The sequence below is a fragment of the Schistocerca piceifrons genome, chromosome 6 (genome assembly GCF_021461385.2).
Source record: "Schistocerca piceifrons isolate TAMUIC-IGC-003096 chromosome 6, iqSchPice1.1, whole genome shotgun sequence".
NCBI lineage: Eukaryota > Metazoa > Arthropoda > Insecta > Orthoptera > Acrididae > Schistocerca > Schistocerca piceifrons.
In genome coordinates this window covers 531,742,926-531,756,629 of record NC_060143.1, presented here as the reverse complement: position 1 = coordinate 531,756,629, position 13,704 = coordinate 531,742,926, and the positions used below count along the sequence as shown (strand labels likewise).

The 13,704-nt window shown below is 45.0% G+C and overlaps 1 protein-coding gene across 1 annotated transcript in view; it reads left to right on the top strand.

The window, feature by feature from the left end:
• LOC124803440 overlaps positions 1–13,704 on the top strand; it is a 1,230,576-nt gene that overhangs the window by 17,567 nt on the left and 1,199,305 nt on the right. The gene's annotated exons all lie outside the window — the stretch shown is intronic.

Sequence of the window (13,704 nt, the reverse complement as noted above, 5' to 3'; positions counted from 1 at the left end):
AATTAGATGACTTTGGGCAGGCTTGTCTGTGTATCACTTAGCTGTGACTGTGTGCCCAAAACAACACGATCCACAGTTCCATTCGATCTGAAAAAACGGCTATCATTTTCTTCTTTATTGATCGGGATTTTCTGACAGCTACGGGTGTGTCGTCGTCTTCAAAGATCCAAACTTTGTTCTGAGTCTTACTCGGCTCGTCATAACTGTATGTTATTCACAGACTGAGATTGTCCCTTAGAAAACTTCTCTAACATCTCCCGGCACAAACTCGCACGTCAAGTCATCTGCTCTTCCGTCAATCTACTTTACTTGCAACGTCATGCAGAAACGAACGAATTTCTGGTGGATTTAGCTCTAAGGTATCCTCTATCTGCTTATAGGTCGCTCTCCTGTCTTCAAAAAAATTGTTCAAATGGCTCTGAGCACTATGGGACTCAACTGCTGAGGTCATTAGTCCCATAGAACTTAGAACTAGTTAAACCTAACTAACCTAAGGACATCACAAACATCCATGCCCGAGGCAGGATTCGAACCTGCGACCGTAGCGGTCTTGCAGTTCCAGACTGCAGCGCCTTTAACCGCACGGCCACTTCGGCCGGCTCGCCTGTCTTCGCCGAGCGCTTTCCTCACAGCATCAATATTTTCCTCCTTAACTGATGATCGTGGCGTTCCCGTCCTCTCAGCGTCCTCCAGAATGAAATTTCCTCTTTGGAATTCTCTGTACCACCTGAATATACACTACTGCCCATTAAAATTGCTACACCACGAAGATGACGTGCTACAGACGCGAAATTTAACCGACAGGAAGGAGATACTGTGATATGCAAATGATTACCTTTTCAGAGCATTCACACAAGGTTGGTGCCGTTGGCGTGCTGACATGAGGAAAGTTCCCAACGGATTTCTCATACACAAACAGCAGTTGACCGGCGTTGCCTGGTGAAACGTTGTTGTGATGCCTCGTGTAATGAGGAGAAATGCGTACCATCACGTTTCAGACTTTGATAGAGGTCGGATTGTAGCCTATCGCAATTGCGGTTTATCGTATGGCGACATTGCTGGTCGGCTTGGTCGAGATCCAATGACTGTTAGCAGAATATGGAATCGGTGGGTTCAGGAGGGTAATGCAGATCGCCGTGCTGGATCCCAACCGCCTCGTATCACTAGCAGTGGAGATGATAGGCATCTTATCCGCATGGCTGTAACGGATCGTGCAGCCACGTCTCGATCTCTGAGTCAACAGATGGGGGCGTTTGCAAGACAACAACCATCTGCACGAACAGTTCGACGACGTTTTCAGCAGCATGGACTATCAGCTCGGAGACCACGGCTGCGGTTACTCTTGACACTGCGTCACAGACAGGAGTGCACGAATGGCAAAACGTCATTGTTTCTGACGAATCCAGGTTCTGTGTTTACAGCATCATGATGGTCGCATCCGTGTTTGGAGACATCGCAGTGAACGCACATTGGAAGCGTGTATTCGTCATCGCCATACTGGCGTATCACCCGGCGTGGTGGTATGGGGTGCCATTGGTTACACGCCTCGGTAACCTCTTGTTCGCACTGACGGCACTTTGAACAGTGGACGTTACATTTCAAATGTGTTACGACCCGTGGCTCTACCCTTCATTCGATCACTGCGAAACCCTACATTTCAGCAGGATAATGCACGACCGCATGTTGCAGGTCCTGTACGTGCCTTTCTGGATGCAGAAAATGTTCGACTGCAGCCCTGGCCAGCACATTCTTCAGATCTCTCACCAATTGAAAACGTCTGGTCAATGGTGGCCGAGCAACTGTCTCGTCACAATACGCCAGTCACTACTCTTAATGAACTGTGGTATCGTGTTGAAGTTGCATGGGCAGCTGTACCTGTACACGCCATCCAAGCTCTGTTTGACTCAATGCCCAGGCGTATCAAGGCCGTTATTACGGCCAGAGGTGGTTGTTCTGGGTACTGATTTCTCAAGATGTATGTACCCAAATTGCATGAAAATGTAATGACATGTCAGTTCTAGTATAATATATTTGTCCAATGAATACCCGTTTATCATGTCCATTTCTTCTTGGTGTAGCAATTTTAATAACCAGTAGGATAGTTGCATGATGTGGACACCGGTCACCGAGTGCAAGAGTCATTTCTTCAAAGCACGCGGGAAGTTGTACCGCAAAATTCCGCGAATCTCATTTGCTGACCACAATACCATAGCAATTCAGAGTAACCCTGACAGTGAACGACTGCGCCCACAGACTTGGCACAGCGGCTCCAATGCAAGTAAGAAGTATTCTTAGAACACAGCAACAATCAGCCTCCTTCGACTTACTGGTGCGTCGTATTGCAAAACTTTCCCAGCACACTTGTAGTTTAGCGACAGTCGGTGTCAGCGTCGCGGAGAGTGGCGACGGAGTAGTTGTGGAGTCCGGTGACGCCTGATGGCCCGGGCCCCGGGCGAGTCCTTGGGCAGAGCGCGTCTCGCCCAGGCGGGCGAGCTGATGGGCCCAGACCGGTTGCTGCCACTGCCGCCGCCGCTGCGGCTGCCAATTTGCCGGCACAGCGCAGCGGAGCGGCTCGGCCCGGGGCGGCCGGACAGACGGCCTTCACAGCCGTCAATCACCCGTGGGATGCGCGCAACACCTAACGGACCGTATCCCTGTACCCCTGCACCCCCAACAGCTAAGTGGAGCCGCAGTACACGACGCCTGACCCCCAAACACACAGATCAAGTTACACTAACGGAAAAGAATTGCAACACCAGAAACTAATTACGAAGGGCGTTGTCCGTGCAAAAATAAAAACTACTTACGTGCTTGGGGTAAACCTTTTTTATATTTCCGCATAGTTCCTTTTAGACTAATTCACTTCGTCCAACACTGTTCTAATTTGTTGATGCCTTCCGAATAACAGTAATTATCCAAGTCTGCAAAATAGCTATTAATTGCTGGAATCACCTTCTCGTTTGAATAAAATCTTTGTCCCGCCAGCCATTTCTTCAAATTGGGGAACAAATAGTAGTTCGAGGGAGCCAAGTCTGGAGAATGGGGGTGGGGGGGGGGGGGGGTGTGAAACGAGTTGGAATCCTATTTCCATTAATTTTGCGACCACAACTGCTGAGGTGTGTGCTGGTGCATTGTCGTGATAGAAAAGAACTTTTTTGCGGTCCAATCGCCGGCGTTTTTCTTGCACCTCGGTTTTCAAACGGTCCAATGACGTTGAATAATATGCACCTGTAATAGTTTTACCCTTTTCGAGATAGTCGATGAGGATTATCCCTTGCAAATCCCAAAAGACAGTCACCGTAACCTTTCTGGCCAAAGGACTGGTCTTCGCCTTTTTTGGTACAGATTCTCCCTTGGTAACCCATTGTCTAGGTGGTTGTTTGGTCTCGGAGTATAGTGATGTATCCATGTTTCATCCACAGTTACGAAACGACGCTTAAAGTCCTGCGGATTATTCCTGAACAGCTGCAAACCATCCTTGCAACACTTCACACGATTCTTTTTTTGGTCAAGCGTGAGCAATCGCGGAACCCATCTTGCGGATAGCTTTCTCATGTGCAAATTATTGTGCAAAATATTATGTACCCGTTCATTCGAGATGCCCACAGCACTAACAATCTGCCGCACCTCAACTCTTCTGTCATCCATCACCATATCATGGATTTTATCAATGATTTCTGGAGTCGTAACCTTCACAGGGCGTCCAGAACGTTCAGCATCACTTGTGCCCATATGGCCACTCCGAAAAATTTGAGATCACTTATAAATTGTTCTAATGGAAGGTGCAGAGTCTCTTGAGGCATTTTGCCTTAATATAGTAATGTTTAATCACCACACGAAATTCTTCTTCGTCCATTTTTTGACAGTCACTCGACTTCCTTGATTCACACGAATCCCAAACACAAAGAAATAGACCAATATGGCTGAAACTTGGTGTGCGTTATTTCCAAAGATGCTACTAACTAAACATGACCTCGATACGCGCCCGTAATGCCATCTCTCGGACTTTGCACGGACTTTTCAAACGCCCCTCGTAATGTAGAGTACTGAAATTTCGAGAATACATTTGTCTAAGAAAATATTTGACTGATAACATTGCAAGATCATAAGTTAATATAAGCACGAGATAAGCCATTGAAAATGTGAAACGATGGTACACTAACAACCGATGTAACCGCCAGACTGTCCGCCGCCGGTAGCTGAGTGGTCAGCGTGACAGAATGTCAATCCTAAGGGCTCGAGTTCGATTCCCGGCTGGGCCGGAGCTTTTCTCCACTCAGGAACTGGGTGTTGTATTGTCCTAATCATCATCATTTCATCCCCATCGACGCGCGCAAGCCGCCAATGTGGTGTCAAATCTAAGCACTTGCACCCGGCGAATGGTCTACCCGACGGGAGGCCCTAGTCACACGACCGCCACACTCTTGAATTCAAGCATGCAAACGCGTGTGAGCTGTGTTTTATAGGTGCCAGATGTAAGTTTGTGGGATGGAGTTCCATGCCTGTAGCATTTGGTCGGTCATTACGGGGATGGTTAATGCTGGTTGGACCACGCGAGTGAAAAACGACTGCCTGAACGCTTCAGTACGAGCTCTAGTTTCCCTTGTCTTTGAATGATGATCATTGCGCGATCTGAAAGTTGATGGTGATAATATATTCTCTACATCCTCGGCGAAGATCGGATTTCTGAATTTAGTGAGCAGCCCCTTCCGCTTAGCGCGCCGTCTGTCTGCAAGTGTGTCCCACTTCAAACTTTCTATGAGATTTGTAACGCTGTCGCGATGGCTAAATGTACCAGTCACGAATCTTGCCGCTCTTCTTTGGACCTTCTCAATCTCTTGAATGAGACCCAACTGGTAAGGGTCCCATACAGACGAACAGTACTCTAAGACTGGACGAACTAATGTATTGTAAGCTATTTCCTTTGTTGAAGGACTGCATCACCTCAGGATTCTACTAATAAACCGCAATCTAGAGTTCGCCTTACCCGTTACTTGTGTAATCTGATTATTCCATTTGAGAGCATTTCGAATAGTCACACCCAGATACTTCACTGATGTTACCGCTTCCAAAGACTGGGCACTTGTTTTGTACTAGTACATTAATGGGGATTTTCACCTTGTTATACGCAGTAGGTTACACTTACTAATACTGAGATATAACTGCCAGTCATTACACCACGCATTTATGTCCCACATATGTTCGATTGGAGACAGATGTGGCGATCGAACAGGCCCATGCAACATGTCAACACTCTATAGAGCCTGTTGGGTTGCAACAGCGGTATGCGGGTGAGCGTTGTCCTGCTGGAAAACACCCCTTGGGATGCTGTTCATGAACGGCAGCGCAACAGGTCGAATCACTAGACTGACGTACAATGCAGATGGAGGACGGTGCGTCGAACCCGCACACCGAACACGATGGTCACCCATCTCGGCAGTGCCACACGGCCATCAGGAGCCCGGTCGTCTTGCGACAGTACATTCTCGTGACCACCCCTACCAGCAGTCATGCACGGTGGCTACATTTCTGCAAAGTCCTCCTATCCTGTAATATCGCAAAGGAACACCCAACTTCTTCTGGCCCTATTATACGACCTCATTCAAACTCAGTGACGTGTTGATAACGGCACGTTTGTCGCCTTAAACGCATTCTTGACTAACACCAACTCACCACGTCCAACTCAAAGGGAACTCACGCCCACGACCGTTACGGCGCGAATTTAAAGCAAACCTGATTTGCATACTCACACTACCGTTACTTGCGCCACTCTTACGCGACTGCCGCGGAACTGGAATAGACACGACCTTTCGATGTAGAAACACGCGTACAAACTTCCGTTTATGTCTTGGTGTTGCGATTTTTTTACCACATTGTATTTTAACAACACCTCTTCTACGTCACACTGCGATGGTCGCGGCAAATGTTGCAAAAAATAGGAGCGCTCTATACGACATTGCTTCCTTTCTCGTCTTTAACTTTTGCTAACTTACAGGGGATGGACAGAAACACGGGGACGCCAGAAACACAACACACTGCCATGCCTAATATGGTGTACGAAAACCGTTGGCATTCAAAAAAGCTCAGAATAGATAATGTAGCTCCTATACGGTTTTCAAGGAAATCTCGTACCATTCTCCCTGTAAAACAGTGACAAGTTCAGGTATTGGAGGTTTATAGCGATCATGCACCCTTCTTCCAAACTAAACCACTAAGCATTAATAACTTGAAATGTACTGGCTGAGGTGCCCAGGGGAGATGCGACAATTCATCCGCGTGAAAACCACACGGGATGGTTCTGACCATCCAAAAGGGTCACGTAACCATTGTCAGTAATTGTGCCTCGCAGAGTAGCCATTGTACCCATGGAATACCACGATGTGGCTGCCCAAATCAATACCGAGCCCCTGCCATGTTTCACTCTTGGGCCGTAAACTCTGCAACAAGGTGGAAACAATGTGCAACGAGACTCGTCTGCCCAAATGGCAGTCTTCCATTGCTACATAGCCCACGTTTTATGGCTTCTGTACGTTACCGGCATTTGCATGACTTATGAGTAGTTTCGGAAATCCAGCTACGCCCCCAATTCCCTGCTTATGGAGCTCCATTCGTGCTGACAGGTCTCACCCGGTGCGGCATTCATTTCTCCAGTCACTTTTGCAGCTGTCATCCTCTTCGTTTCCTCTGCGGGCCGCTTCTACCCTTCTCAATACCGGGTTGTCCTGCCGTGATACCGGTGTAGGCAAACTTTTTACAACAAGGGAGCCTTCATTCGCCAAAGTAAAGTAAACAATATTCACTGAATAAAACACTGAAGAGCCAAAGAAACTAATAGACCTGTCTAATATCGTGTAGGGCCTCCGCGAGCACGCAGAAGTGTCCCAAACGAAGTGGCATGGATTCGACTAATGTCTGAAGTAGTGGTGGAGGAAACTGACACCACGAATCTTGCAGGGCTATTCATAAACCCGTAAGAGTATGAGGGGTGGAGATCTCTTGTGAACAACAACGTTGCAAGGTATCCCAGATATGCTCAATAATGTTCATGTCTGGGGAGTTTGGTGGCCAGCGGATGTGTTGAAACTCAGAAGAGTGTTCCTGGAGCCACTATCTTCCAATTCTGGACGTGTGGGGTGTCGCATTATTTTGCTGGAATTTCCCAAGTCCGTTGGAATGCACAGTGAATGGATGCAGTGATCAGACAGGATGCTTACGTACGTGTCACCTGTCAGAGTTGTATCTAGACATATCAGGGGACCCATATCACTCCAACCGCACATGTCCCACACCATTAAAGAGCCTCGACCAGCTTGAACAATCCACTGCTGACATGCGGGGTCCATGCGTTCCTGAGGTTGTCTCCATATCCGTACATGTTTATCCGCTCGATACAATTTGAAACGAGATTCGTCCTGCCAAGCAACATGTTTCCCGTCATCAACAGTCCGAAGTCGGTGTTGCCGGGCCCAGGCGAGGCGTAAAGCTTTGTGTCATGCGGTCATCAAGGGTACACGAGTGAGCCTTCGGTTCCGAAAGCCCATTGCGATAACGTTTCGTTGAATGGTTCTCACGCTGACACTTGCTGGTGGTCCAGCATTGAAATCTACAGTAATTTGCGAAAGGGCTGCACTTCTATCATGCTGAACGATTTTCTTCAGTCGTCGTTGGTCCCGTCCTTGCAGGTTCTTTTTCTGTCCGCTGCGATGTCAGATATTTGATGTTTTCAAAAAATAGTTCAAATGGCTCTAAGCACTATGGGACTTAACATCTGAGGTTATCAGTCGCCTAGACTTAGAACTACTTAAACCTAACTAAGGACATCACACACATTCATGCCCGAGGCAAGATTGGAACCTGCGACCGTAGCAGCAGTGCGGTTCCGGACTGAAGCGCCTAGAACCGCTCGGCCACAACGCCCGGCATTTGATGTTTTACCGGATTCTTGATATTCACGGTACATTGGTGAAATAGTCGTACCGGAAAATCCCCACTTCATCGCTATCTCGGAGATACTGTGTCCCATTGCTCGTGCACCAACTATAACACCATGTTGAAATCCACTTAAATCTTGATATCCTGCCAATGTAGTAGCAGTAACCTATCTAACAACTGCGCCAGACACTTGTTGTCTTACATAGGTGTTGTCGACAGCAGCGCCGTATTCTGCCTGTTCACATATCTTTGTATTTGAATACGCATGCCTATATCAGTTTCTTTGCCGCTTCAGTCTATATGAAAAGCTGACGAATGTGGCTAGAAGCAGGACGTCTGGCCACCAAGTTAAACAGAATAAATCTGTCACATCATAAAGATAGCAGTAACCCCTCACTGTGTGATAAACTCTAAGAAATAAAAGAATCCTCAACAGTATCATAATACACATGTGGCTCGACAAGCGAGAGTACATTAAAATCAGTGTTCGGGACTTCCGCGGTAAACTCAGTGTATGAAGGGGTGTACTCGTGAGATGCCGGTATTACAGCGTAACTTTCCAGTGCAGTACAAAAATATTGCATTCTCGCTCTGCGTATCATCTGAGGCTGAACTGCGTCAAACGCTGTTCCCGCCTTCATAACACAGAGCTGCTATGTATAGGCCTGTCAGCCTGCAATTAGTTATTTTGCTCAGAAAATTTATTCTTAACGACCACGATTGGAAGATGATTTGTTTCCACCCGGGATGCTATCTGCCAGTTAGCAACAGCTGGTCATCTGATGCGACTGCGCAACTGCAGCAGCGACCGGAAAGCAACTATGAATCATATATTATAGTTAGCTACCGAGCGACCTGGTGCAGTGGTTAGCACACCAAACTCGCATTCGGGACGACGACGGCTCAAATCCCAGTCCGGTCCTTCTGATTTAGATTTTCCGCTCTTTCCCTAACCCGCTACAGGCAAATCTCCAGATGGTTCCTTTTAAAATGTATCGGTCGATTTCCTTTCGCATAATATCATAATTCGACGTTGTGCTCCATCTCTAATGACCCCACCGTCGACGGGACGTTCAACTCGAATTTTCCTTTTTGCTACATGTAATTATCTAATTAGGATCTAGGCTTGTGGGTGTGAATATTTTCTACATAAAGTGCTTTCTCTCTGTGAAATTGAGAAAAGATCATCATTATGACTTGATGTTTAAAGACACAATATACTGGATGTTAGGGATGTAAGTGCAGTTATTGTGATCATTGATAACTTAAAATATACTGATTTTAGGGTGTTAGTTGTTTGTTTTTTCTCTAACAGTTTTGATAGAAACATGTCACACATTTTACTACCTGTTGTTTTCTGAACGCTAGTAACGGGACAAATAAGTGGACTACGCCTGTCAGTATAGACTAACTGTTTTGCATCCAGCATCTACACTTCAACGCCTGCCCTGCTGCCCGGGGGAAAATAAGCATTAAAGGCTTGCTCTCGCCACACTTGCTTGGAGGTGCTAATCAAACCAAAGACGTACTACTGGTAACAGCTAAGTATAATTTTTAATTTGCAAATGAAGTAAATACTGCTTTAATGTTGTCCAATATACTGTCCTCATCACAAATTCAAATACGTGCAGTTATGCCCCTAACACTTCGTATTTAATAACACTTGTCTCGTGCATGAGGTGTGTTACAAAAATCATAAAAAAACTCAGTGTCTTCAATTTTGTTTTCATAAGGCTCTATTTGGTCACTACCTGCTCTGCATTAATGAGCTTTATGGCTTCAATATTCATGATGGCATGCATTTTATGGCTGAACATGTGAAGAATTATAAAAAATAGAATATCTTCGGAAATATTGAAAATATTTAAAAACTGCAGTCAAGGTAAATGTTTCTATTAATGAAAAAGTCCAACAGAAAAATTTCAGCTTTGCAACTAATTTTAAAATTTAAATTTTGGGAAAACGACGAATATTGTTTAGTTACGGACAAATTAGTGAATAAAATATTCTAAAATACTGATTCAAGATTTTTAAGATGTTTATATCAAATAATATGAAAAAATTATTTTTTTGAAAGATTTCTTGATACCTTCAGCTGCCATTACTGTATTTTATGTACGTTTGTACAATTTCGGTTTTAGGCCATTTTCAAGTATCTTAAGAAATGGTTTTTTAGTAGTAGATTATCATGTATGTCGTTGCTCCTATGATATCATGTTATGCTCATAAAATAAATCCGGGATCTTCGCGCTATTTTAGGAGCACGTTACTTTCGAGCAGTTGTTGCAAAATTCTGAAGGGCAGTGGTTCCGTAATAAAGCATCAAACACGGAGCGTCCCAAGCTGGTGCGCATGTGCGCACAGAGCGGGGAATTCCCCATCAGGCAGCAGGAAAATGCTCTTGCTTCCTCTCGTGCCGTAAACAAATAGAATGGTTCTCGATAACTGCGCGTTCCCTCTGCCGAGTCGAGCGTTTTAGAACTTTTATTTAATTAGTAGGAACACTGTAACATAGGTTAGCAGTAGCTTTAGTGGCGGAGCATTAATCATCATTAAAAGCAAGACCACTGCCGTCTTTCGGCATGATTTACGAAGTTACTGTCCAGGTCTACGATTTTTTCTTTCTGGAAGCTAAGCGGGTTCCAGAATAAAGCCAACATAGGATGACAGTAATCCTACACTTTCGCACTGGTTATTAACGGGCCCGTCCGCAGGTAATCTCAGATTTATGTGCGCGCTTAGTCAAAAAAAAACTCTGCCTTCACAAATGAGAGACGAGTACACCGAGAATGGAAATGTATCTCGGTCGGCAAATAATTCTTGTAGCGTAGCGGCTGGACGCAACTTTTGTCTGTAAATTGCCTAGTAAGTAGCGAACGGGTGTGGCGTTTCATTACCATCGCGCTTTGACCCGAGATTACAGAGGATCACAATACCGCGAATGCAGTGGCGATAACCGGCCGCGGTCACCAGGCGTGACGCAAGAGGACGGCGGCGGCGGAAGTTCAGGAGTACGCCGTGAGGGGCGCTGCCGTCGCCACAGCTGTCTGAAAACGTGCAGCGCTGCTCGCGAAGTATGCATGGCAGCGGTTATAGAGAGTGATCAGCGATCCACACCTGGCAAACATTGCGGAGAAATATCTGTGTAATGAGCATAATATACGGCGCACGTCGCCAGCATCGAACTAGAATTGTTACGTGGCTTTCGTAAAATACTGTTTGTTTACATTTTGTACTAACATGGAGAGACTATGACGTTGGGATCACGGATTTACTTCAAATTTTGTACACCTTTAGTAGGCAGTTAAACCAACATAATGTGCTCTGGCAGATCCTCCAAGTTTTTTATTCATCGTGTGTGCTGCCTCAGTGTTCGTGCCGGTGCAGTTCTACAACGTCGTCAAGTGTTGTGCTTTTTAATCATGTGCTCGACTTGTATAAAGTTTTGTTGTCATGGTTTCCGCGCTGCGCCGCCCACCGCGTGCCTGGTTTAATCGTTCAGCGATTTGTTGTGCTCCTGCCATACTTGGACTTGTCTTTTAAGACTCATAGTATGTGGTTTTTGTTGTTGTTGCTGTCTTCAGTCCAGAGGTTAGTATGATGCAGCTCTCCATGCTACTCTATCCTGTGCAAGCTTCTTCATCTCCCAGTACCTACTGCAACCTACATCCTTCTGAACCTGCTTAGTGTATTCATCTCTTGGTCTCCCTCTATGATTTTTACCCTCCACGCTGCCCTCCAGCACTAATTTGGTGATCTCTTGATGCCTCAGGAGACGTCCTACCAACCGATCCCTCCTTCTAGTCAAGTTGTGCCACAAATTTGTCTTCTCTCCAATTCTATTCAATACCTCCTCATCAGTTATGTGATCTACCCATCTAGTCTTCAGCATTCTTCTGTAGCACCACATTTCGAAAGCTTTTATTCTCTTCTTGTCCAAACTATTTTCACTTCCATACATGGCTACACTCCATACAAATACTTTCAGAAACGAGTTCCTGACACTTAATGGTTCAAATGGCTCTGAGCACTATGCGACTTAACTTCTAAGGTCATCAGTCGCCTAGAACTTAAAACTAATTAAACCTAACCAACTTAAGGACATCACACACATCCATGCCCGAGGCAGGATTCGAACCTGCGACCGTAGCGGTCACGCGGTTCCAGACTGAAGCGCCTAGAACCGCACGGCCACACCGGCCGGCTCCTGACACTTAAATCTATGCTCGATGTTAACAAGTTTGTCTTCTTCAGAAACGCTTTCCTTGCCATTGCCAGTCTACATTTTATATCCTCTCTACTTTGGCCATCATCAGTTATGTTGCTCCCCAAATAGCAAAACTCATCTACTACTTTAAGTGTCTCATTTTCTAATCTAATTCCCTTAGCATCACCCGACTTAAGTCGACTACATTCCATTATCCTCGTTTTACGTTTGTTGATGTTCATCTTATAGCCTCCTTTCAAGATACTGCCCATTCCGTTCAACTGCTCTTCCAGGTCCTTTGCTGTGTCTGACAGAATTACAATGTCATCGGCGAACCTCAAAGTTTTTATTTCTTCTCCTTTGTATCAAATATTTTTTGTTTATAATCTCCATTTTAGTCACCCCTTTTTTAATACTTTCTCCCATTATGTTCCCCCTTGTCTATGTCTATGTCCACCCATATTTCTCCTTTTTATTGTTTTAAATGTCCTCGTGTACATTTGTAACATCTCTCAGGTGAAGAGCAGCGCCTATGCTGCTGCCAGCCCACCCCCAAAATGAAATCACAATAAAGAAAAAAAAAACATAATGTGCAAGTAGTAAGGTGCATTACTATTGCAATTCCGAGAAAATCGCAAGAGAAGTTTCATGCATTTATTATGTACCTGATGTACCCGTGCGAAAAAGTCATTGTGGTGAAGTGATTAGGAAACAGAGTGCTGGATGAGGAGACGCTTCAAATCCCCCTGACATTAATTTTGTAGTGTATATTTTTTCATCACTGGTCACATTATTTAATTCATGACAATTGAGAGATAATTTAATGAAAAAACCTCACATGGATTTTCATGAAGCTATAGTGAATTCATTATGTTATTTGACTATTTACTATTTGTAATTAAATTTTCATGGACAAGGGACAGGCTTGGAGTGCCCAAGTCAAACCTTGATAAATAATGATAAGAATGATGTTATTCATAATAAGTAATACAGTAAGTCACAATGTGCCGGACCACAAGAGTAATGTACAATTACCCGTCAGACGTGGTCTCGACATCGCACATTGCAGGATGGTATTTGTCAAGCAGACATGAAAACATAAATTGAAACTTGATCGAAATATTTAATGCAACTACAGCTGTTTTTTTCATTGTATTACCTCTCAAATGTCACATAAATTAAATTGTATGACCAGTGAAGAAAAAAAATGATTAGTATGTAAGTCTGACAAGGGGACCCTCCATACTGTAAATCACTGATTTTGACGCGCTTCAAATATGTTGTAGAGGCACTTACCCTGAGTACCTGCCTATCCGGTTTTTTAGCGACAGGCCGTGGTTTTTGAGAAAATCGATTTTGAAGTTCATTGCGCGCTCTGTATACCCATAACATTACATATATTCCGAGCAAGTCAGCGTAGCGCAGAGGTAAAGGTTCACGGCTACCGTGTTCGAATCCCGCTCCCACATTTTTTTATGTATGCAAGAAGCATCCGGAAAATTTGGTCCTAACGTTCAAAAACGAGTAGACGAATTAACTGGGAAATACAGAAATGTAGTCGTGTC